Raw genomic sequence first — 24,576 nt, 5'->3', positions numbered from 1 at the left:
TTGTTTCAAGTATTTGATTTGATTTGGGAAGAGGCAGACTTTTTTGCATTGCTAACAGTTCATTTTGTTTCGTGCACGAAACAGAACAGCACAAAATCAGACCCTTTTATAACTGCAGGCACACTGACACTGCAGGCAGTTACACATTCCAAAGAAACAGACGGGGTGGGATGGGTTTGGAGGGAGGGGTGGTGATTTGCCTTTTTTTGCAATGACGAGAAACGTTTATCAAGGGAGGTAGATGCACCGTCTTCAGCGAGTGGTTCCTGCCGGCTGTGCACTGCCTGAGAGGGCGCTGGAAGCAGAATCATTCATGGCCCTCAGGAGAGAGTTGAATGATGGGTGTTTCGACTGAATGGTCACATCTCAAAGTCTCAGGGAAACAGTTCTCAGTCAGGGCAAGGAAGACAGGATTCAGTCAGAAGATCCTGACACAGCATGTCTAAGGAATAATTTAATATCAGCCATTTGGGGCAAGCAGGATCAGGGGATCTGTATCACTACAGTACAGAGAGGTGGCCACACTCACTACTAATTACATTCTCAAAATGGTCCAGTAGATTTGTTGAACCTGAATTATGTTCATCATTCCAAGCTGACCCTGTCCATTCCTGCCACTGGGGGTCAGTTTGATGAAATTCTCAAGGTGTTCAGGAGTTTGGGAGGTTCAAGTCCATAGCTCCCTGAAACAGCAACACAAGTAGATAAGACAGTGAAGAATTTCACACAGCATCAGGATCTGGTCAACTTTGATATCTGGCTCATAAGTGAGATGAGTTTTCTTTTTCAAACATGTCAGAGCATGTATTGTTCCTACAAAGAACAACTATGGTTCCATTCATGCATTTTTTTTTGTTTCAACCATGAAATGGACACAACTTGATCAAAGGGGAAAGTGACCATCAACCAGTTTGAACAGTCGGTTGTAAAATAAGTTAAGACAGAGATAAATGTATTTGCAGGACATTTTTTAAAAAATTCATTCATGGGATCTTGATATCACTGGATAACATTGGAAGTTTCCTTCCCTAAAGGACATAGGTTTTTCCAACAATGACAATGGATTCACAGTCATCATTAGGTTCTTATTTCCAGATTTTTTTTAAAAAAAACTCAAATTCCACCATCTGGAATGGTGGGATTCAAACCTCGGCCCGCAGACCATTATCTCGGTCTCTGTGGAGTAAAGGACAGCAGACTAAATAGAAAATAAACCAAGACATTGTGTGATGCCTACTGTATCGGTATTCATCATGAGATCCATCACTGCTATGGACTACAGGTAAAGATCTGAAGATCTTTCCCACCCCGCCTCGAACAGAGTCACAGTAGGCACCAGGTTTCATAGCCTATTGGGAAAATGCAATCAGGATATAGTACAGGACTCATCCCAATCTTTTGTTTAGATTTAAAACTTTCATTTTGTGGCCAAAAATCAAAAGAAAACATTACATCATTTCCAATCGACAAATATCTATTAAAATTTGAAATGTGTCTGTGGAGAGCAATAGGATCCGTAATTGTAAAAGGTGTGCAGACATATTGACCAGGCATAACTAACAAATAAAGGGCCATCGAGATCAACATAGAATTCCTACAGTGTGGAATTTCTACAGTGTGGAAGATGGCCATTCAGTCCCTTGAGTCCACACAAATCCTCCAAAGACCATCCCACCCAGTCTCACACCCTACTCTGTCCTTGCATTTTGCACACAAGACACTAAGGGTAATTGAGCATAGTCAATCGACCTATTTTGCACATTTAATGGACTGTGGGAGGACACCAACGCAGACAGGATCTGGGTAGGACACTCTTCATAGGTTCAGTGTGAACTTGATGGGCCAAATCGTCTGCTTCCACACTGAAGGGATTCTGTGGTCTCCAGAAACAAGCCCAAAAATACCTGGTTTGGAGACAGCTAACAGCAGAATAAAAAAAAAGTTACTCAAATTGGCTGGTAGTTAACCAGTCCTGATGAACCAGGAAACCCCTTTTCACATGCTGTGCAGGTGGATAGTCTTTCGTCAGTGTGAATGTGTCGATGTGTCGTGATGACGTGACTATTTCCAAGCTCTACCTGACAGATATACAACTGTTATTAACATTTTATCCACAATACCAGTACTTTTAATTGAGCAGGATCAGTAACATCAGTACAAACAGCCCAAAACTATGGTTCATTTGATCGTGAGAGTGAGAGCAAAATCCTTCAATTGTGCTTCTTTGTGAACCACTGTTTGGATGCTTTCCCACACTCAGAGCTCATGAATGGTCTCTCCACAGAGTGAACTTGCTGGTGTGTCAGAGGGGAATTCAAGTCAGCAAAGCCTTTCCCACACACAACAGGCCAATGGTCTCTCTCCAGTGTGAATTTGCGCGTGTATCAGCAGTTAAGTTGTCTGAGTGAATGCTTTCCCACATTCCGAGCAAGTAAATGGTTTCTCTCCAGTGAGAGCTCCCTGGTGTTTAAGCAGGTTAGATGACTGAGCGAATCCCATTCCATAATCAGAGCAGGTGAATGGTCTCTCTCCAGTGTGACACTGGTGGTCAGTTTCTAGCTGGGATGGATGAAGAAATTCCTTCCTGCAATCTTCCCATTTCCACAGTCTCTCCCCACTGTCACTGCGCTGGTGTTAGGACATTTCAGATGAATCTTCACAGACTCTTTGACACACAAACCATTTGCATTTCTCCAAAGTGTGAGTGCTGCTTTTTCCTTCAATGTTCAAAATACTGAGATAATTGGGTTGTGATAAACAAAATGACTGTCAGACCTGGATGTGGAACAGTTTGAATTCTCCAAATTGCAGACTAAGCTTTCAAACAGAAAGTAAGTGCAGTGAGTGAGAAACCAGAAGAAAACAGATTGTGCAACTGAGAAATCCTCTGGACATTTGTGGAGCGACACTTGGGGAATATGCTAGATCATCATTAGAACAAATTCATTCACAAATAAATATCATCCAGGTAAGCAATCCAGTCTGTTTGCACAAAATTACGGAAAGAGAGGTGGGACAGCCAGGGGGGAAGGACAGGCATTGTATAGATCTGTAACTCAACCTTTCAATCCCGCTGAAAGACTAAGAACAGCGCAGAAGTAAAATTGTAGAAATCTGAAATGAAAACACAAAAATGCTTAGTCCGAGTTGTACAGCATGGAACAATCCCAGTTGTCCATGCTGACCAGATATCCTAAATTTATCTAATCACATTTGCAAGCATTTGACCCATATTCCTCTACACCCTCCCTATTCACATACAACATTAAAAGATATCTGGGATGGTTAATTGACGAGCTTCCACCAGTTCCTCTGGCAGCTCATTCTATACAGGCACCACCCGCTTTCCCTGTTAAAACTTTCCCTCTAAGCTTAAACCAGTGTTTAGTTCTCATCTCCCCTACCCTGGGAAAACAACCTTCGCTATTTACCCTACGCCCACCATAATTTTATTAACTTTTAGAAGGTCACCCCTCAGCCCTCAGTGCTCCAGGGAAAATAGCCCCAGCATATTCAACCTCTCCCTACAGCTCAAAATTTCCAACATCCTTCTAAATCTTTTCTGCACCCTGCCCAGTTTAACAGCATCATTCCGATAGCAGGGAGACCAGAACTGAACACGGTATTCCAAAAGCAGCATAATCAATGCCTTGTTCTGTCTATAACATGACCTTCCAACTCCTACACTCAATGTACTGACCAATAAATGCAAGCATAGCAAATGCCATCTTCACTAACTTCTGCACCTGCAATCCACCTTCAAGGAACTGTGCACCTGCACCCCAAGGAGTCTCTGTTGCATAACAGTCCCCAGGGCTTCATCACTAACTGTTTAAGCCCTGCCCTGATTTTCATTACCATAATGCAATAGCTCCCATTTATCCAAACTAAACTGATTTCTGTCACTCCTCGGCCCATCGACTCATCTGATTAAGTTCCCATTGTACTTGGAGGTAAACTTCTTTGCTGTCTACTACACCAACAATTTTGCACACTTACTAACCATTCTTCCAATATTCATTCCAAATGATTTGTATCAATGACAAAAAGCAGTGGATCCAGCACCGATCCTTGCAGCACACTGCTGTTCATAGTCCTCCAGACCGAAAAAAAACAACCCCCCCCACCCCGCTATACGATCCTGTCTCCTACCTTCATGCCAATTTTGTTTGAAATAGCTAACTCTCCTTGGATTCCACTTGATCTAATCTTGCTAACCTATCAGTCATGTGGAGTTTTGGTGAATGCCTTGCTGAAGTCCATATAGACAATGTCCACTGCTTTGCCTTCTTCAATCTTCTTTGCCACTTCTTCAAAAAAAAACTCAGTCAAGTTAGTGAGATAAGATTTCCAACTCACAAAGTCATGTTGATTATCCCTAAGCAGTCCTTGCTTTTCGGAATACATACAAATCCTGTCCCTCAGAATCCCCTCCAACAATTTACCCACCACTGACATCAGGCTCACCAGTCGATAGTTCCCTGGCTTTTCCTTACCACCTTTCTGAAAGAATGGCACCACATTAGTCAGGCAGTCTTCTGGCACCTCACCAGTGTCTATCAGTGATACAAATATCTCAGAACAGGGCCCAGAAATTATTTCCCTCGCCTCTCCCTGAGTTTGTGGGTAACACCTGATCAGATGCCAGGGCCTTATCTACTACCTTTATGCATTTTAAGATGTCCACCTCCTAATCCTGTGTAATATGGACACTTCCATTATTTATGTTTCCAAGTTCTCTCGCCTCCACATCCTTCTGTGCAGTAAATACTAATGTGAAATATTCATTTACTATCTCAGCCTGCAGTTCCACACAGACAGCCTCGTTGATCATTAAAGGAGCCCTATTTTCTCCCTTGTTGCTTTTTGTCCCAAATGTAGTTTCAGAATCTCTTGGGACTCGCCTTAACCTTATTTGCCAAAGATGGCTTCTGTCTGCTTTTCACCCTCCCAATTTCCCTTGAGTGTACTCGTCCTGCCCTTATACGTCGAGGGACTGATCCAATTCGTGCTGTCAAGAACAACGTGTGCTGCCTTCTTTTTCTTGACCAGAGCCTCAATTTCTCCAATCATCCAGTATCCCCTACACTTACCAGCCTTGCCCTTCTCGTAAACAGGAACATACTATCTCTGGACTCTGCTTATTTTGTTTTTGAAGGCCTCCCATTTTCCAAGCATCCCATTACCGGTGAATTGCCTCTCCTGATCACCTGCCCAACACTGTCAAAATTGGCCTTACTCCAATATAGAAGTTGGAAATTTATATTAAATATAAGTTTTATATTTAAACTGATCCCATCTGCCTGCATCTGGCACATATTCCTCTAAGACTTTCTTGTACATGTACTTATTCAAATGTCTTTTAAACAATGTGACTGTACCTGCATCCACCAACTACTCTGAAAGTTTGTTTCACACATGAACCACTCTGTAAAAGAAAAAATGTCCCTCATGTCGTTTTTTAAAGATGTATTTCTCCTCTCACCTTACACATATCCCCTTGTCTTGAAATCCCCCAGCCTAGGGGAAACCCCTTACTAGTCACATAATCTGTGCCCTCATGATTTCATAAAGTTCTAAGGTTACCCCTTAACCTCCTTTACTGCAGTGAGGAAAGTCCTAGCTTTGGCAGTCGATTTTGATCATCAAGCCCTCCAATCCTGGCAACATCCCAGTGAGTCTTGTCTGAACTGTCTCCAGTTTAATAATAGTGTCCTTCCTGTAACAGGGTGACCAGAACTGCACACAATACCACAAGTGAAGCCTAACCAATGTCCTATACAATCTTAACATAACACCCCAACTCCTATACTCAAAGTTCTGAGCAATGAAGGAAAGTGTGCTAAACAACTTATTAACCACCCTGTCTACTTATCTCCATAAACTTCGAAGAATTATGTACCTGAATCTCAGCATTTCTCTGTTCCACAACACTACCCTGGGTGCAACCATCAATTGTGCAAGTCCTACCCTTGTTCATTTTACCAAAATACAATGTCTCACATTTATTCAAATTGAACTTCATCCTCCACTCCTCAACCCATTGAGCCAATTGATCAAGATCTCACTGTCATCTTAGACAGCCTTCACTAACTACTGTAACCACCATTTCTAGTATCATCTGCAAACTTATTACTTTTGTCCCTTAAATTCTCTTCCAAATCATTTATATTAATGAGAAACAAAGAAGTGGACCCTGTACCGATTGCTGTGGAACACGGTGGTCACAGAACTCCACTCTGAAAAATCCTGCAGCACCACGGGCTCTCCTACAACTAAGCCAATTCCGCTTCCAATTAGCAAGCTCTTAATGAATCACATGTGATCTAACTTTACTCATCAGTCAACCATGTGGAACCCTGTCAAAGACTTTACTCTTATTCTAGAGATGCTGCAAATCTGACCCAATTCTCCCACCATTTGTCCACCACCCTCTTGATCATGCCTTGAAAAGTTAAATCCCAAATCTCTTGAGAATCACTGCTAAATCTGCATCCAGCTGCCATTCAGACTGTTCCAGGTCCTGGGAACTTGCTGAGTCAAGTAATCTTCACATTTTCACCCTGCATTATTTGCCAATTATCTGGATGTTGTATTCTGCAGTTACCAAACATTGCACAATGTTAATAATTTCTCTCTGCAAACTAATATCCTGGAAACAAACCTACTACTCGACAAAATCATTCCTAATCAGCCCCAAGGAGAATTATCTCAGCTTCTTCTAGCTCTCTCCAAACCAGAAACACATCATAATTTTAATTGACTCATGGGATGTGGCCTTTGCTGCCCAGAGTAATATTGATTGCCATTTTTATTTGATTTGCAGAAAGTGGTGTTGAACCACTTTCTGTAAATGCTGCACTCCACATGCTTCAAGTACACCACTGTGCTGTTCAGACGATAATCTGCGCTGAAGCCTCAACACCCTCTCTATCGGAGGAATCATTCCTCAAACCTCACTACCCTCCCTATCATGGGAATGACCCTCGAGTCTCACTACCTGCACTATTGTAGCCATCACCTCAAGCCTCACCACCCTCCACGTTGCTGGAATCCCTCTCAAGCCTTACGACCTGCCTATCGTTGGAATCCCCCTCTAGCCTCAAAACTCTTACCCTCTCTGTAGATTCTCCAGTCTCACAAACCTCACCTTTAATCTCCTCCAGGTTTCAAGGTGAGGGGGGAAACGTTTAAGGGGGATATGTGTGGAAAATTCTTTACACAGCAGGTGGTGGGTGCCTGGAATGCATTGCCAGCGGAGGTGGTAGAGGTGGGCACGATAGCATCATTTAAGATGTATCTAGACAGATACATGAATGGGCAGGGAGAAGACAGATACAGATCATTGGAAAATAGGTGACAGGGTTGGATAGAGGATCTGGATCGGCACAGGCTTAGAGGGCCGAAGGGCCTGTTCCTGTGCTGTAATTTTTGTTCTTTGTTCAACACCCTCCTGTCTCCAAAATCCTCCAGCCCATATAAACTTCCTTAGCTCTAACTGTCTTTACCCTCACAAACCTCCCTTTGTTTGACATCTAATCCAGCCTCACAATCCTCACCATTTCTGTAACCTCCTCCAAACTCACTTTTCCCGACTTTTTAAATCTTCTCCAGTCTCAGAACCCTTCCTGTCTCTAATATTCTCCAGCCTCACAAATCTCAACATGTCCCTTCCTCTAATACAGTCCTAATGATGATGCCCCATTTTTATTCCTCCACTTGATGGTGGCACCTGCAATTTCCTGGGATTCAAGCTCCAGAAATTCTTGGTAAACCACTTCATCGCTGTACCTCACTTTTCTCCAGAAAACATTGAATAGCTCATGATTGATCATTGTAGTATCTCATTTTCTGAAATGGCTTGAAATATTGCTTGGCATCTTCCTATGTGAAGAGTCTCGAAGGTCTCCAGTCCAGAAAAAGGCTCTGTGGCCCATCCAGCCTGTGCCAGTTAAAAACTATTACCTAACGACTCTAAACTAATTTTCCAGCACTTGGCCCATAGACTTGTCTGCGTTGGCATCACAAGTGGGCATCTAAATATGCCTTAAACGCTATGAGGATCTCTGTGCCTACCACCCTCACAGACAGTGAGGTTCAGTACCATTGTCACAGCATGATGACATCACAGACAGGAACAGAGACGAGCTGAGTCTGTGCAAACCAAAGATCCCACACACACTGTGAAGGACGGGAGGGTCCCTGACAGGGGGCAGAGGAGATTTAACAGAATGGTTTGTAGGGAAGAAGGTTTTTAGTTGCATGGTTAGAGCTTTTTTTTTGACATTATTCTTTCATTTGACTTTTGCGTTGCTGGTACACAGCAAATATCCATCTATAATAGATGGACTCTCCTTCTCAACCTCTCCCCTCGAGTCGGGTGTGGTAATCTTCAGGTTAAACCAGCCCTATGGTCAGTTAGGACAATGGTGACTTTACCTTTGGCACAGTGATGCCACTGTGCCTTGGTGGTGTAGAGGGGAATGTCGAATGTGGTGGATGGGACACGACTCTGACAGAGCGCTTCTTCTGGAGGATGTTCACTTTTTCGAACAGTGTTGGGGCTGTACGCATGCAGGGAAGTGGAAAATGTTCCAATACAATCCAGACGAGTGCCTTATAGACAGCAAACAGTCATTGGGGAATCAGGTGTTTGGGGAAACTGAGATTGCTCTCCTTGTCACAAAGGATTTTGAGGGGACCTTTGATAGAGGTGTTTACAAAAGAAACACTTTAGAATGATAAAATGTAGACTCATGACTGATCTTAAAAAAAATTACAGGACACATTGAAAATTTTAGGGACGATCTATTGAGAAAATGGGGTGATTTAAGAGAGAAATTTTACACGGCAAATGAGAAATGAGCAGGAACACAATATTCACACACAATGCAAATATCCAGGTGCTGATGAATTGAGTAATTCTGTCAGAGTTTGGTGTTAAAATTATTGAGTTCCCCACATGGAAGTCCCCTTCTATTATCCTGTAACACAAATTCATGAAATCCATCACTGTCAGTCTGGGTAGAAATTCACAACATCCCCACATTGTGGCCGAAGATAACTGTGCATTGTCCCTATTACGCATTATCCCTTGTGGAGGTCAGTCGTTGATTCAGGGAGAAATCTATTTGGGTTTCTCGGAATTTCTAACTTGAGACTTCATGTCACTGACCAGAACTGCAGGTCTTTGACATATGGCAAAGAACGGCCATGATTTAGAGAGATGCACATGGCAGGATTCACTTCCTTTTCTTCTGTGCTGCTGCACTGCCACATCAATGAGACATTGGGCTGGAAAATCAAACAACTTGATGAACAAGTTGTCTCGATTTTGAGAAATGGACTGCAAGCTTCTCCCAGTCATTCAAAAGGATGCCCCTTAAAAAGGCAGCAATAATATACGTGTCATCTTGCCCAGTGCTCCCAACAAAAAGATTAGAAGAATGAGGGAGGATCTCATGAAGGGATAACAGTCAGGTTCCGTGAGGGTTACAGTTTATGGAGAGATATTGATAAATGGGTGACAAGTTGGCAAATGGAGTATAAATGTGGGAAATTGTGAAGTTTATTCTTGAGGAGACAAACAAAGAACAGTGTTATTTAAAAGGTAAAAACTGTGGAAAACTGCATCACATAGGGACTCAGGAATATTTGTGCAGGAAATACAAAGCGTGCACACAGTTGCAACAGGAAATCAGGAAGGGCAAAGGGATGTTATCCCTTATGTCATGATGTTTGCAGTATAAGAGTTTGGAATACATGTCTTAGGGCAAATGTACAAATTGTTGTTAAGACCACATCTGGAGGAATGTGAGCAGCTTTTTTTGGTCCACTTAAGCAAATTCATCACTTCATTGGAGGTATTTCAGAGAAGATGAACTAGGATGATCACCGGTTTGGAGGGATTATCTTTTAAGCTAAGACTAAATAGGTTTGGAATCTACTAACTAGATTTTAGAAGAATGAGAGATGATCCAATTAAAAATACAAGATTCTTAAGGGAGTTGACGGGATAAATGCTCAGGGGATATTTCCGATCGGGGGAGCAAATTCTTGATAAGGCAGCGAATAGAGGGATCTCTTTTGGAAAGATCAAATTTAAGGCAACACAGACATGGATAAGGGGTTTCAGTTATAAGTGAGGTGGAGAGAAGGAGCATTTCAGAGGTTGAAATTTCTGGCATGTGATTGAGAAAATGTATGCTAAGATGTTCATGTTGAGGGGAGATATGAGAGCATATTGAGAAGTGTGCAGTTCAGCGTCAGACATTTCCCAATGAGAGGGATGGATTCAGTACAGTAGTAAGAAAAAAAATTTGTAATAATAACTGAAGGCAATGTGTTTAACTATCACAAAGTGTTATTGGAGGAAATTTCAGCTAATCAAGTAGCGGAAGCATCATAAGCAGTTTTAGAATTGAGTAACAGTGGAGCAAAGGAGAGTGATGGAGGGGAGTTGGATCTGAATATTGTAGTATATGTGCAAAACCTAACACGGTGCCTGTGGAAGATCTCACCTCCTGGCAGTATGTCGGTGAGAAACAGCATGAGCCAAGGATAGATCGTTGAGGGACATGGACTACATGGATTTCAGACAGGAAACAGAGAGATGGAGTGGGATTTTCCAATGACAGTAAGGTCAAACATTGGTTTTAAACAGAATGGGGGAGAAGGACATAACCAGAAAAGAGAAGCAGACAGAACAAGTGACAATATCTGAACTGGCATGGGAGGCGGGGGGGGGGGGGTGGGGGGGAAGAGGCAAGGAGGAGGAGCAGGAGGAGAAATAAGAGAGACTTAAAATGTTTGTAGTTTAACGAGAATAGGGCAAAGGATTAAGATGAACTCTGATCAGGCTTACACAAGACTGGAGAAAGATGCAAGTTTAGGACGAAAACAATGAGCAACGTGCCAGGCAATTTGGTTTGGTGGGCGAGTGGAAGAGAGGGAAGCAGCAGAGGCATCCGATTTGGATTGTCTCAATCTTAGTGAGATGGAGTTTCTATGTGTCTCCCACACTTGTTGTTGGAGGGGAGGATGGAGGAGACAGGCTAATGGACAATGGTTTGCAAAGAAACAATGCCTGTGTTAGAGATATTCAAAAATGAGTGAACAAACTTGATGATTTAACTTTTATCCAGAATACTAAAATGTACAACAGAAGTCTGGGTTTGAATCCCATCTCAGCAGATGGTGGAATTTGAATTCAATTAAAAAAAACTGGAATTAAGAATCAACTGGTTGCCATGGAACCATTGCTAATGGCAGAAAAAGAAAAAAAATCTAATGTCCTTCAGGGAAAGAAATTTGTCAACCTCAGCAAGCCTCTCAGTTGCAAGTGACTGTAAAGTCTCAAAGGAATGAAGCTGGGTAGACCACTTGGCATCTACCAAGGGACTAGGAAAGACAACTGCAGAATCAGCCCGATCGACTCCATAAACTCCTCCTTACGAATATCTCAGGGCGAGTGGCAAAATTTGGAGAGATGGCTCAAAGACTCGTCAAGAAACAGTGTCATATGCATAGAATCTATCTTATAGCTAAGTGACACACCCACCATCACTGACCTTAGTGAAGACCTGTCCCAGGAGCAGGACAGACGTGGCAGCACAGTGCCATTCTGACCGCAGTAACTGACCTGGGAGTACTCGACACTGACTCTGACGCCTGGAAGTCTCATGGCTCCTGCAGAATGCCATAGACCATCCTCCGCAGGTGATAAAATCGGCAGCAGTATTATCGCTAGATTATTTATTCAGAGACCCAGATAACATCCTGGGGACCTGGCTTCGAATCCTGCCATGACAAATAGTGGAATTTGAATTAAATAATGATCTGGAATTAATAGCCGAATGATGACCGTGAAGCCATTGCTGATTATCCAGGTTCACTTATGTCCTTTCGGGAAGGAAATCTGCCATCCTTACCTGGTCTGCATGACATGCAACTCCAAACCCACAGCAATGTGGTTGACTCTTAACTACCTTTGGGGCAATTAGGGATGGGCAATAAATGCTGGTCCAGCCAGCGATTTCCACATTCCAAGAGTGAATTTTAATTTAAAAATCTCCATGTTGAATGGCACTTGGAGGAAGCACTGTGAGTGTAAATGGCACGAAATGTACTCAACGCCCACCATCAGGAGGAGTTCGCAGCAGGATTACCAATCAAACTGGTCACATCCTGAAGGAAAAAAAAAACTGCTTGGCTGGGACTGCAGCAGGTGGTGACGCAACCAAGAGAAGGGAAAAACATAGCTGGTCTCATCGTCACAAATTTCCCAGCTGCAGATGCATCTGTCCGTGACAGGATTGATAACAGCGACCACCGCAGTACTGTGGAGACAAAGCCTCATCTTAAACTTGAGAATACCCTCCATTGTGTTGAGTGGCACGAACTTTGGCTAAAAGGGACAGACTTGGAACAGATACAGGAACTCAAAACCAGATATCTATGAGGCTTTGTGGGACATCAACAGCAGCAGAACTTACTCTGGCATAATCTGTAACCTCAGGGGCCAGAATATTGTGCACCCAACCATTACCATTGATCCAGGGGAAACACACTGATTAAATGGATAGTATCAGAGGGCATGCCAAGAGCAGCACAAGGCATAGCTAAAAATAAGGTGCCAATCTGGTAAAGTGATAATGCGAACTGCAGATGCTGGAGAACCCAAGATAATGAAATGTGAGGCTGGATGAACAGAGCAGGCCCAGCAGCATCTCAGGAGCACAGAAGCTGACGTTTCAGGCCTAGACCCTTCATCAGAGCCAACCTGGTAAAACTTCCCAACAGGACTATCTGAATGCCAAATAGCATAAGCAGCAAGAGTTAGAGCTGAGCCACCCCATAACCAATAGATCAGATCTAAGCTCTGCAGTTCTGCCAAACACAGTCGTGAATGTTGATGAACAAGTGAACAACTCACTGGAGGAAGCATGCCAAAAATCCCCATCCTTCCTTACAGAGGTGCCCAACCTATCCATGTAAAAGACAAGACTGCAGCAATCTTCAGCCAGTCGTGCCAACTGGATGATCCATCTCAGACTCCCTCAGAGGTCCCCAACAGAGATGTGAATTTTCATCCAATTTGATTCATTTCAAATAATATTAATAAATGGATGAACACTGCAAAGGTTACAGGCCCTGGCAACACTCTGGCAATAGTACTGATGACTAGTGCTCTAGAGCTTGCTCGTCTCCAAGCCAAACTGTTTCAGTACAGCTCCAGCAGTGGTATTTACTGACAATTTGGAAAACTCCCCAGGTCTGTTCAGCACAAAAACATAGAGCAAATCCAACCCGACCAATTTCCCCTCAAACTGTCTACTCTCTCTCATCAGTAAAGTGATGGAAGGTGTTGTCAACAGCGCTATTAAGCAGCACTTACTCAGCAGTAACCTGCTCAGTGACACCCAGTTCGAGTCAAGGCGGGCACTCGGTTCCTGATCTTATTACAGACTTGATCCACAAATTCACAAACAGCTGAATTCCTGAGGTGAGGTGAGGAGAGGATAAATAGCACAAAAACCATTTATTTCCACTTCAGTGGAAATGACTGACAGTGACACCTTAGTTTCAGCTCATCTGCTGAACCTCTCATCTATTCCTGTGTTATCTCTAGGCTTAACTATCCAAATTCACTGCCAGTCGGCCTCCCACATTCAATGTCCCTGTAACCTCAAGAATACCTAAAATTCTGCTGCACACAAGTTCATTTGCACCAAGACCTGTTCACCATCACTGCTGTACTCCCTGACCCACAAAGGCTCCTATTCATAAGCAACAATTTAAAATTCTCATCCTTGATTTAATTCCTGGCGGTGATGAGCCCTATCTCCCTGCACCACACAACCTTCAATACTTCAACAATTCATTTAGTTTCAGACTCCAACAATGCGTTTAATCATCCCTTCACTATTGGAGGCTGTTTCTACAGTTGCCAGGCAACATGGTCTGGAATTCCCAACTCTAAGGTTTGCTTTCCTTCTTTAAGATAGTGATGAAAGCCTGCAAATTTGGAAACTTTTTGGTTACCTGACCTAATATGGCCTTACGTCAAAAGTTTCTTGATAATATTTTTCTCAAATTATAAAAGATGATAAAAATACAAATAAATAGTTTGTTGATTTGGACATACACTGTTAGCTCTTCAGTACCGCTAGATGAATGATCTGTAGCTTCTCAAATGACCGCATTGCGGTCGTACCTTCATCTGAGCTGCAAAAAGACATGAAAGTTAAACATCACCTTCTCCAGAGGTAGCAGGGCTTTGGCAACGATCGCTGGTATCTGTGGAAGGAGAAACAGAGCAAATGTTGCAGAAGTGCAAAATGAATGACACAGAATAAAGCTGCTGTAGAATTTGGTGGTGTGAAATGGAAGAAAAATGCACTCTCTTTCTGGGAGAATATATCCTAGCTGTGAAAGACACCGTTCAAAAATTAATCTGGTAAGAGAGCAGCACACAGACGGGGGTGGGCGGTGGTAAAAAATTTATTTCCAAAAAGGTATAAGAAAATAACAGTAAAATACTACAGAGATCAAATATACCCATCATGAGAGACTGAAGAGATTAGACACCGACAAAGGTGATCAAAGAGCACAGAAGTGAGCAAGAGCAGTGCGAGCTGCTGTTATCCCACACTCTGGGAAGGAAATCCATAAGAAACAAACACTTGGATAAGAGATAATAGGAACTGCAGATGCTGGAGAATCCGAGACAACAAGGTGTGGAGCTGGATGAACATAGCAGGCCAAGCAGGATCTTAGGAGCACAAAAGCTGACGTTTTGGGCCGAGACCCTTCATCAGAAATGGGGGAGGGGAAGAGGATTCTGACCTAAATAGGGAGAGAGGGGGAGACAGATCGAAGATGGAGGGGGAAGATAAGTGGAGAGGAGACAGACAAGTTAAAGAGGTGGGCATGGAGCAGGTAAAGGTGAGTATAGGTGGGTAGGTAGGGGGGAGATAGGTCAGACCAGGGAGGACGAACTTGTCAAGGGGGTGGGATAATGTTTGTAAGCAGGAAATGGGGATGCAGCTTGAGGTGGGAGGAGGGGTAAGGAGAGAGGAAGAACAGGTTAGGGAGGCGGGGACGACTTGGGCTGGTTTTGGGATGCAGTGGGGGAGGGGAGATTTTGAAGCTTGTGAAATCCACATTGACACCATTGGGCTGCAGGGTTCCCAGGCAGAATATGAGTTGTTGTTCCTGCAACCTTCGGGTAGCATTGTTGCGGATGGACATGTTGTCTGAGGAATGGGATGGGGAGTTGAAATGGTTCGCAACTGGGAGGTGCAGTTATTTATTGTGCTACCGAGCGGAGGTGTTCTGCAAAGCGATCCCCAAGCCTCCGCTTGGTTTCCCCAATGTAGAGGAGGCCACAATGGGTACAGGGGATGCAGTGTACCACATTAGTAGATGTGCAGGTGAACATCTGCTTGATGTGAAAAGTCTTCTTGGGGCCTGGGATGGGGGTGAGGGAGGTGGTGTGGGGGCAAGTGTAGCTCTTCCTGCGGTTGCAGGGAAGAGTGCCAGGTGTGGTGGGGCAGGAGGGGAGAGTGGAACGGACAAGGAAGTTACAGAGAGAGTGGCCCCTCTGGAAAATAGGCAAGGGTGGGGAGGGAAAAATGTCTTTGATAGTGGGTTCGGATTGCTGATGGCGGAAGTGTCAGAGAAATGTGCGTTGGATCCGGAGATTGGTGGAGTGGTATGTGAGGATGAGGGGGATCCTTTTTCGGTTGTTATTGCAGGGATTGGGTGCAAGGTAGGAGTTGTGTAAAAAGGCAGGAGACACAGTCAAGGGTGTTCTCGATCACTGCGAGGGGCGGGGGGTGCTGTGAGGTGGGATTACGGTCCTTGAAAATCAAGGACATCCGAGATGTACGGGAGTGGAACCCTGGGAGCAGATGTGGTTGAAATGAAGGAATTGGGAATAGGAGATGGCATTTTTGCAGGACGGTGGGTGGGAGGAGTGTATTCTAGGTAGCTGAGGGAGTCAGTGGGCTTGAAATGGATACCGGTTTCTAGATGGTTGCCGAAGATGAAAACAGAGGTATAGGAAGGTGAGAGAGATGTTAGAGATGGTCCAGGTGAACTTAAGGTTGGGGTGGTAGGTGTTGGTGAAGTGCACGAACTGTTCAAGCTCCTCGTGGGAGCACGAGGCAGCGCCGATACAGTCATCCGTGTACCGGAGGAAGAGATGGGGTTCAGGCACAGTATAGGTACAGAAGAGGGACTGTTCCGACAAAGAGGCAGGCATAGCTTAGGCCCATGTGGGTACCCATGGCCATCCCCTTTGTCTGTAGGAGGTGGGAGGAATTGATAGAGAAGTTGTTGAGGGTGAGGACGAGTTCACCTAAGCGCATAAGGGGGTCAGTAGAGGGGACCTGGTCAGACCTGCAGGACAGGAAATAGCATAGGGCTTTTAGGCCATCTGTATGGGGAATGCAGGCGCTAATGTGGTGTACTGCATCCTCTGTACCCGTTGTGGCCTCAACTACATCAGGGAAACCAAGCAGAGGCTTAGGGACCACTTTACTGAACACCTCCACTCAGTTTGCAATAAACAACTGCTCATCCCCACCTCCCTATCCTGTTCCTCCTCTCACCTATCCCCTCCTCCCGAGACTGAATATCCCCTCCCTACATCCCCACCTACACTCACCTTTACCTGCTCCATCCCCACCTCTTTAACTTGTCTGCCTCCTCTCCCTGTTTATTTCAGAATCCCCTTCCCCTCCCCCATTTCTGAAGGGTGTAGGCATGAAAACGCCAGCTTTCCTGCCCCTCTGACGCTGCCTGTCCTGCTGTGTTCCTCCAACTCCACACCTTGTTCGCTCAATTTCTGCCAGAGGCGGCTGCGCATGCGCCCAGCTTCACCTCGGACCTTTCAAAGTTTCAAAGCTACCGCGCATGCGCCCCGCAGATCATTGCCCCCGATAAAGATGGTGGCGGTCACACGGGCCTCATGCCATCTGAGGCAATGATTTGTTTTCTGCACACGTGAGTCTGCTAGTTTCAAATGTGTGTTTTCCGACGTGCACTAAGTGTTTATAAAACTTCCAAACCCATACGAATATCACTCCCCTCCCGCTTTCTGCCGTTTTGCTTTCTTTACCGTGTCCTGCTCTTACCTCAATTGCACAAATCTTGGTCTCAGCGAAGGATCGAGACCCGAAACGCCAGCTTTCCTGCTCTTCTGATGCTGCTTGACCTGCTATGTTCATCCAGCTCTGCACCGTGTTGTCTCGAATTCTCCGGCATCTGCACTTCCTGTTGTTCTCAGCGACCCTGCACGGCGCTCGTGGATGATCACGTGGGTAGAGTTATCCCGCCCTCTCTTCATTCCGATTGGGTGACATCGGCCCGGTCATTGAAGGCACACTGTGTTCCTATTGGTTCTGCACTGACATCAATCACCCAGACGCCATGGTGAGCTGGAGCTTGCGCAGTGCTTCGTGTTGTCATTGTGGGAAGCAAATGCTCGTCGTCACAATGTTGCATTTTGAGACAAATGAGCCTGAGAACTGGATGAGAAAGATTGTTACATTAGCGATCCTGGGGTTTTAATAAGTCGCTCTGAGGAAGGGGCACTGTACCCGAAACGTTAACTCTGTCTTTTTACCTTCACAGATGCTGCCAGACCTGCTGAGCTTTTCCAGAAACTTTGTTTTTGTTCCTGATTTACAACTTCCCAGTTCTTTTGTTTTTTTTTTAATACGTCACGATTGAAAAGGCTTCCGGCAGCTCAAAGCTAAAGATACCCTTGATACCGCTCTGTCAGCGAATAGAGAAATGGCGGTGAAATAAAGGTAATAAATTCAGGTATAACAGGCCTCAGGTAAGATGTAAAGAGAATAATTATGAATATGAAGAACACCACGTGGTGAAGTGAGGTGAGTGTTGTTCATATGAACTGTGATTGGGCAGAGAGGGAGGTTAATCAAAAAAGAACAAGCAGAAAAGAGATTCTCAAGAAAGGTCTGTGCAATGGAAAGCAACGAGAATCAGAAGATAAAAGCCCAAGACAGAAGAAAAAGTTTGAAGACCGAGGCTGCAAAAACTCCAATAAGTTGTTCCCCTGCTCTACTGCCTAGTTATTGACTTAAGCAGTATAATCCACATTCAACTGTAAGTAGCTGTCTGAGTTTGTCACTGTAGTTTACTTCATAACAGATAAACTCCACACTTTGTCTCAATAAAGCTGACCGTTGGTTCACAAATTAGTTCTGCTGCCAAGTCTGTTCCTGTTTGAAAAAGGGTACAGATCACATTTAAATAGACAATGAAAAATGTCAATCCAGGCAGGGGGCAAAATTCTACTCCCTCTCCACTGACTCCATCCCTGCCCCGGTAACTGGCAGGTAACACACTGGTCACAGTCATGGTGCAATATTTCACCCCAAGATGAGCTTCCAACCACATTACTCACCCCCACACCCATTATCACAAAGTCCATATACAATTTCAACCTCAACAGCATCTCAGTTCATCTGCTGCTGAAACTCTCATCCATTCCTTTGCTACCTCTCGACTTAACTCCCCAAACACACTCCCGACCGGCTTCTTAATACTACTTTCCTGAAATCTTGAAATGATCCAAAAATCTACTGCCCGTGTGTTTATTCTCACCGATTTTAACATCTTCAAGTTTTTCCATCCTGTGCTCACTAACATAAACATTTTCTGAGTGGCAAAGCACCAAGGTTTTGAAATTCATATCCTGATTTTGAAATTTTGTCATCACACCTCCTTCCTTTGATAGCCCCTCCAGCTGCAAACCCCTCTGAGATATATCTGAAGAAGGGTCACTGGACACAAAACAATAATGCTGCTCTTTCTCCATAAGCACTGCCAGATAAGCTGAGTTTTACATCAATTTCTGCTTGTGTTACTACTTTCAAGCATCTACTGTTCTTTTGCTTTTTCCTTCAAGACATTTGTTCTCACTGACATCCAACTTCCAGTAGATTTTTGGTTTTAACTCTCCCACCTTTTTCATGTTTTCCATTCCTAAGGCCATAAGCTGTTTAATTTACTCCCTAAACATCCCTGGGTTTCAAAGTCCCCTTGTTTGTTCAGGATATTCCTTGAAACCTACTTCTTTGGCCAGTTTTGAGTCACTTGTCCTAATAAGTGCCTGGTATCAAATATTGTTTTGTGACAACCTTGTGTAATATGTCAGATCATCGGATTGAATCAAAAATGTGAAAACATTTAAATTGTTCTTTTGGAAAACATCACTAATCCTTCACGATCATTTGGTAATTCCTTACCTAATATCATTGCAAGTGCGACTTCACCACACGACCTGTACTGGTTCAGAAAGGTCAAACATCAAATTCTCCAGATGTAACTGAGGATTGGCAATAGTTACTGATACCTTTGGAGAGTGATCCAAAGTTCATGTATCAGGATATGGTGAATGAATAGACAATAGGTGCTGGAGGAGGCCATTCGGCCCTTCGAGCCAGCACCACCATTCATTACGATCATGGCTGATTGTCCACAATCAGTATCCTGTTCCTGCCTTATCCCCATAACCCTTGATGCACTATCTTTAACAGCTCTATCTGTCTCTTTCTTGAAAGTATCCAGAGAGTTGGCCTCCACTGCCTTCTGGGGCAGTGCATTCCAGATATCCACCGCTCTCTGGGTGAAGAAGTTTTTCCTCAACTCTGCTCTAAATGGCCTATCCCTTATTTTTAAACTGTGTCTTCTGGTTCTGGACACACCCATCAGCGGAAACATGCTTCCTGCCTCCAGAGTGTCCAATCCTTTAATAACCTTATACGGCTCATTCAGATCCCCTCACATCCCTCTAAACTCAAGTGTATACAAGTCTAGTCGCACCAATCTTTCAACATGTGATAGTCCCACCATTCCAGGAATTGACCTCGTGAACCTACGCTGCACTCCCTCAATAGCCAGAATGTCCTTCCTCAAATTTGGAGACCAAAACAGCACACAATACTCCAGGTGTAGTCTCACCAGGGCCCTGTACTGCTGCAGAAGGACCTCTTTGCTCCTGTACTCAATTCCTCTTGTTATGAAGGCCAGCATGCTGTTAGCTTTCTTCACTGCTTGCTGTACGTGCATGCTTGCTTTCATTGACTGATGTACAAGAACACCTAGATCTCGTTGTACTTCCCCTTTTCCGAAATTGACTCCGTTGAGATAGTAATCTACCTTCCTGTTCTTGCCACCAAAGTGTATAACCACACATTTATCCACATTAAACTGCATCTGCCGCGCATCCGTCCACTCACCTAGCTTGTCCAACTCACCCTGTATTCTCATAACATCCTCCTCACATTTCACACTGCCACCCAATTTTGTGTCATCAGCAAATTTGCTAATATTACTTCTAATGCCTTTGTCTATATCATTAATATATATCGTAAACAGCTGCGGTCCCAGCACTGAACCTTGTGGTACCCCACTGGTCACTGCCTGCCATTCTGAAAGGGACCCGTTTATCACTACACTTTGCTTCCTGTCAGCCAGCCAATTTTCATTCCAAGTCAGTATTTTGCCCCCAATACCATGTGCCCTAATTTTGTTCACCAGTCTCCTATGCGGGACTTTATCAAAGGCTTTCTGAAAGTCCAGGTACACTACATCCACTGGTTCTCCCTTATCCATCTTCATATGGACATGTTGCAGAACTTTTTGGGTAATATAAGCTCAGAAGCAGAACAGCGATGGCTTCCTTCTGACTTGAGAGGGTCTAACTTTACTTTTTGATTGAAAAATGTTGAGGTTCATTTATAGTTCTTCACGGAGAATGAATTGTTGAACTTATTCAGCTGCATGTGTACAATAAATTTCTTCAGATGTGAGGTCAAAGAAATTCAAAACTATTCCTCATCCTCCCACAGACTTTCTCTCACTGTTAAGGTGCCTACTCATGGACCTAGGGGATCCAGGTACATGATTATTTGAAGTTTACATCCCATTTAGACAATGGTTAAACATGCTTTTGGCACGCCAGCCTTCATTGCTCAATCGTTTCAGTTTCACAGTTGGGAAGTCATATTGAGGTTGGACAGGATGTTGATGAGACCTCTTCTGGAATTCAGTGTGCTGTTTCTGTCACACAATTACAGGAGGCATATTAAGAAGCTGGCGAGTGTTAAGAAGAGGTTTACCAGGATGTTGCCTGGTATGGAAGGTTTGATTTATGAAGAAAGTTTGGATAGACTTTGACTTTTCTCGCTGGTGCTTCGGAAGTTCAGAGGCGGCCTGTTAGAAGTTCATAAAATAATGAGACATGTAGATAGTATGAATTGAGGTTGTCATTTCCCAAGGATGGGAGATTTCATGACTAGGGGATGTTTTTAAGTTGCGAGGAGATAATTTAATTAAAAAAATGTGAGGCAGAACTTTGCAATGACTATGAATAAAACAATGGCAAGTTCCAGCAGAGAAACAGGTGGCAAAGAAACAGGTGACAGTGAAGCAGGCATGTGAGGATAAGTGTGTTTTGTTTGACAGTGACATTCACCGCTTCACAAAGTGGAGAACGTTGAAGTGCAGCAGCGACGGTGATTATTTTGCAGGACATTCACCTTGCAAATGGTTTTTTCGCCAGTATCCCTGATTACATCACAATCTACAGGATGAAAGCTGCAGCAAGACGTGTGGAGCCAGTGGGGTAATTGATACTGCGTCGGAATTTGAATTGGAAGTTTGGAATATTGTATCCTCTCTCACTCGAGTGAAGTTGACAGCTTCTCTATCCTTGCAAATTGACAGACGCTTCCGAAGGGGAATGTCTGCCCACAGCTGTTATTGTCAGGTTCCCAGCAGCTGAAGTGAATGGATCACTGGGTTTTGGAAATTGAAAATTGACATTGAAAGGTAAATGAGTAACGTGAGTGTGGGGCTACTTCAGCTCACTGTCTATTTCATATCCCAGCTCATGGCAACGGTACCCAAAGTCAGGAGAAACTGCTTGTGTTCCACATAACGCTGCCTTTTGTCGGGGAACTTTGTGTACAGCGGGAGAAGCGGGTAGAACAGTGTGTGTATAATATCACAAAGACTGACACTGAGCCACACATAAAACAGTAAAGTTAACAAGTAAAGTTGTTAACTTGCTCGCCCAGCTCGCTTGTTTTTGTTTCCACTTTTCGTCACCATGCGAGGTAACGTCATGAGTGAGACTTCCAAAGAAGCGATGTTGTTCTCCTCCACTTGGAATTTATACTGCCCCGTCTGTTCCGGCGAGTTCTGTCATTTCGCATTCTGTTCTGTATGGGATGTATATGGGGTCCAATTCTATATGTTTGCCGACTGCATTATGGATTGAGAACCATGCCACTAGGAATTCCCATGTGTGTCTATGTTTGGATTGCACTACTGCAGTTATGTTGTCCCAGTTAAACTGATGGCCTTCATTATCCGGGTGTACTGATATTCGGGAAAGTTTGTCATGTCATTTTGCTGCTGGCTGATGTTCATGTACACTGATGGCTAGTTTCCTTCCTGTCTGTCTGATATAATGTTTGTGGCAATCGTTGCACGGTATTTTGTAAACACTGTCAGTTCTGCATGTTGTAGGTATGGTGTCTTTAATCCTTGAGAATGTTTGTCATAGTATGGCTTTGGGCTTGTGTGCTACCGTAATTCCCAGTGGTCATAGGAGTTGTCAGTTCTGATATGTTCTTGATGTGTGGCAGTGTGTCCAGTGTGTGAGGGCATAATGTGTCCTCTTCGTGTTGCTGTTTAGTCAGTACCTGTGGATGAAATTGCAGGGAATGCCATTCAAAGCGAAGATTTTGTATTGGTGTTCTTCCTCTTTCTGCATAGTTCTGGGTCATTGCAATGAGTGGTGACCCATTTAAATAGTGTCCCGACACAGCTTAGTTTGTGCACCACTGACCTGAGTTAGTTGCCAAATTAAAAATATCCGAGCCCCTCAAGGCACTGACCCGAGTTGTGATGTGCAAAGGACAACACACAAAGGAGGATCCTTGTGTAATTGATCCAATGTGATCTGTCCACCAGGGTAAACAGTGAAGACTAGTCTTCAGCATCCACATTGAACCTGGATCCACTCGGCCAACAGTCACCTCTCACAAACGACCATTGCCCTTCACGTTTCCTGACCTCCCCTCTATTCTTGTTTTAAACTGATTGCACATCTTGCAGTTATAGCTGGAATTGCTGATGTGGGACTGTAACATGGAGTGAATTGATTTTGACTGATCAATGACATAATTCTTCTTCTCAAGATCAGTCAATGTTTTGTATTTATTACTTTAAATGATAACCATGGACAGGCTATGACAGTGAAGACACTGAATCGTAATCACTGGACCAGCAGGAAAGATCAGTTTATGGCACTCAGGACACTGTCTGATTCGGCCTTGCATTCTCCCAACCTTCTGCACATGATGCCCCTCTGCTCTGTTTCGGTTTTGTTACGTCTTGATATATAATAGTCTCCAGTTATCTATTACTTTGTCATTTCCAGTTCATGAGATCCTCTTTCCATGTCTTGTGCCTGGCCCCACAGCTCAGTGGTCAGAGCACTGGTCTCAGAAACAAGTGGTTGTGAGTTCGAGCCTGTGATAGTGTTTGTACACACCCTGCTTCAAAGGGCAAAAAGAGCCCTTTAAAAATTATCTGAAATTATAACAGTATCATTTCCTCCACAGGCCGGAAATGTGTTTGAATTTCCACATTGCTGTTTGTCCTTCCACTTGAGGAGCAGCATTTGGAATGGCAGGAAGCAGCTGACATCAGTGATGTTTGGCTGGAAGTACAAGGTGAAGCAGGAAAACTGCAGGTGAGCAATGGGGGAGGAGCACAAACCCAGGGCATCCATCAAATACTTCCATTTGTTGCTGTGAATAGGTTCTAGTTTTGGAGTCTGGAATGGGACAGTAGAGCCAAGTGAGTGAAGTTCTGCTTTCTGGGGGTTTCTCTCTCCGAAAGCCTCTGGCACTCTCGGTGGAAGGTGTCCTTGTTAGTTTCCTTCTGTGGGTGAAAATGAGGGTCACTTCCCCGAGGGGGCATGAGCACAGTCTTCCCACCTCAAACTTCAGTTTTGCTTGTTGGTTCCTCAAAGTGTTGACCCAGAAACCCGCACAGCACACACTTCATTGGGGAGACAATGGCCTGAGGTTGTTATCACTGGACACTTAATCCAGAGACCCAGATAGTATTTTGGCGACTTGTGTTTGAATCCTGTTGCAGCAGACGGCGGAATTTGAATTCAATACAAACCTGGAATTAAGCGTCTAATGATGAGCATGAATCTGTTCTCGTTTGAGAGAAGTAAACTGCCATCCGAGCTTACATGTAACTCCAGCCCCACAGCAATGTGGTTGACTCTTAACTGCTCTCTGGTCATTTAGGAATGGGTAATAAATGTTAGCCTGGCCAGTGATGCCCTCATCCTGTGAATGAACTTAAAATGTATGCCAGGAATTCCTCCTCTATGGAATGATAACTGATTTGCTTTGCCCAATCTTTATGCCAACTGAAGTCACCTGACTCTTGAAGTCAATGACAATTCATCATAATTAGAGCTCCCACTTTCTCCTGGTGTCTTCAATT

At 44.0% G+C, this 24,576-nt stretch overlaps 1 long non-coding RNA gene across 6 annotated transcripts; it reads right to left on the bottom strand.

The window, feature by feature from the left end:
- Positions 1-525: 525 nt before the first annotated feature.
- On the bottom strand, positions 526-17,413 carry LOC132208603 (uncharacterized). Of its 6 annotated transcripts, none has more exons than XR_009444733.1 (5): positions 17,142-17,358; positions 14,257-14,298; positions 11,571-11,799; positions 1,238-3,114; positions 593-683 (listed from the first exon to the last, which is right to left on the bottom strand). It is a non-coding gene; the product is annotated as an uncharacterized LOC132208603 (long non-coding RNA). The 6 variants fall into 6 exon arrangements; XR_009444736.1 differs by lacking the exon at positions 593-683 and adding an exon at positions 5,382-8,984 and having other exon boundaries at positions 2,106-3,114; positions 11,642-11,799; positions 17,142-17,413; XR_009444732.1 differs by lacking the exon at positions 593-683 and adding an exon at positions 5,382-8,984 and having other exon boundaries at positions 2,106-3,114; positions 17,142-17,411.
- Positions 17,414-24,576: the final 7,163 nt, after the last annotated feature.

The sequence above is a fragment of the Stegostoma tigrinum genome, unplaced genomic scaffold (assembly GCF_030684315.1).
Source record: "Stegostoma tigrinum isolate sSteTig4 unplaced genomic scaffold, sSteTig4.hap1 scaffold_49, whole genome shotgun sequence".
Lineage (NCBI taxonomy): Eukaryota > Metazoa > Chordata > Chondrichthyes > Orectolobiformes > Stegostomatidae > Stegostoma > Stegostoma tigrinum.
Note: the sequence above shows the minus strand (reverse complement) of the source record. Positions and strands in the feature narration are given on the sequence as shown.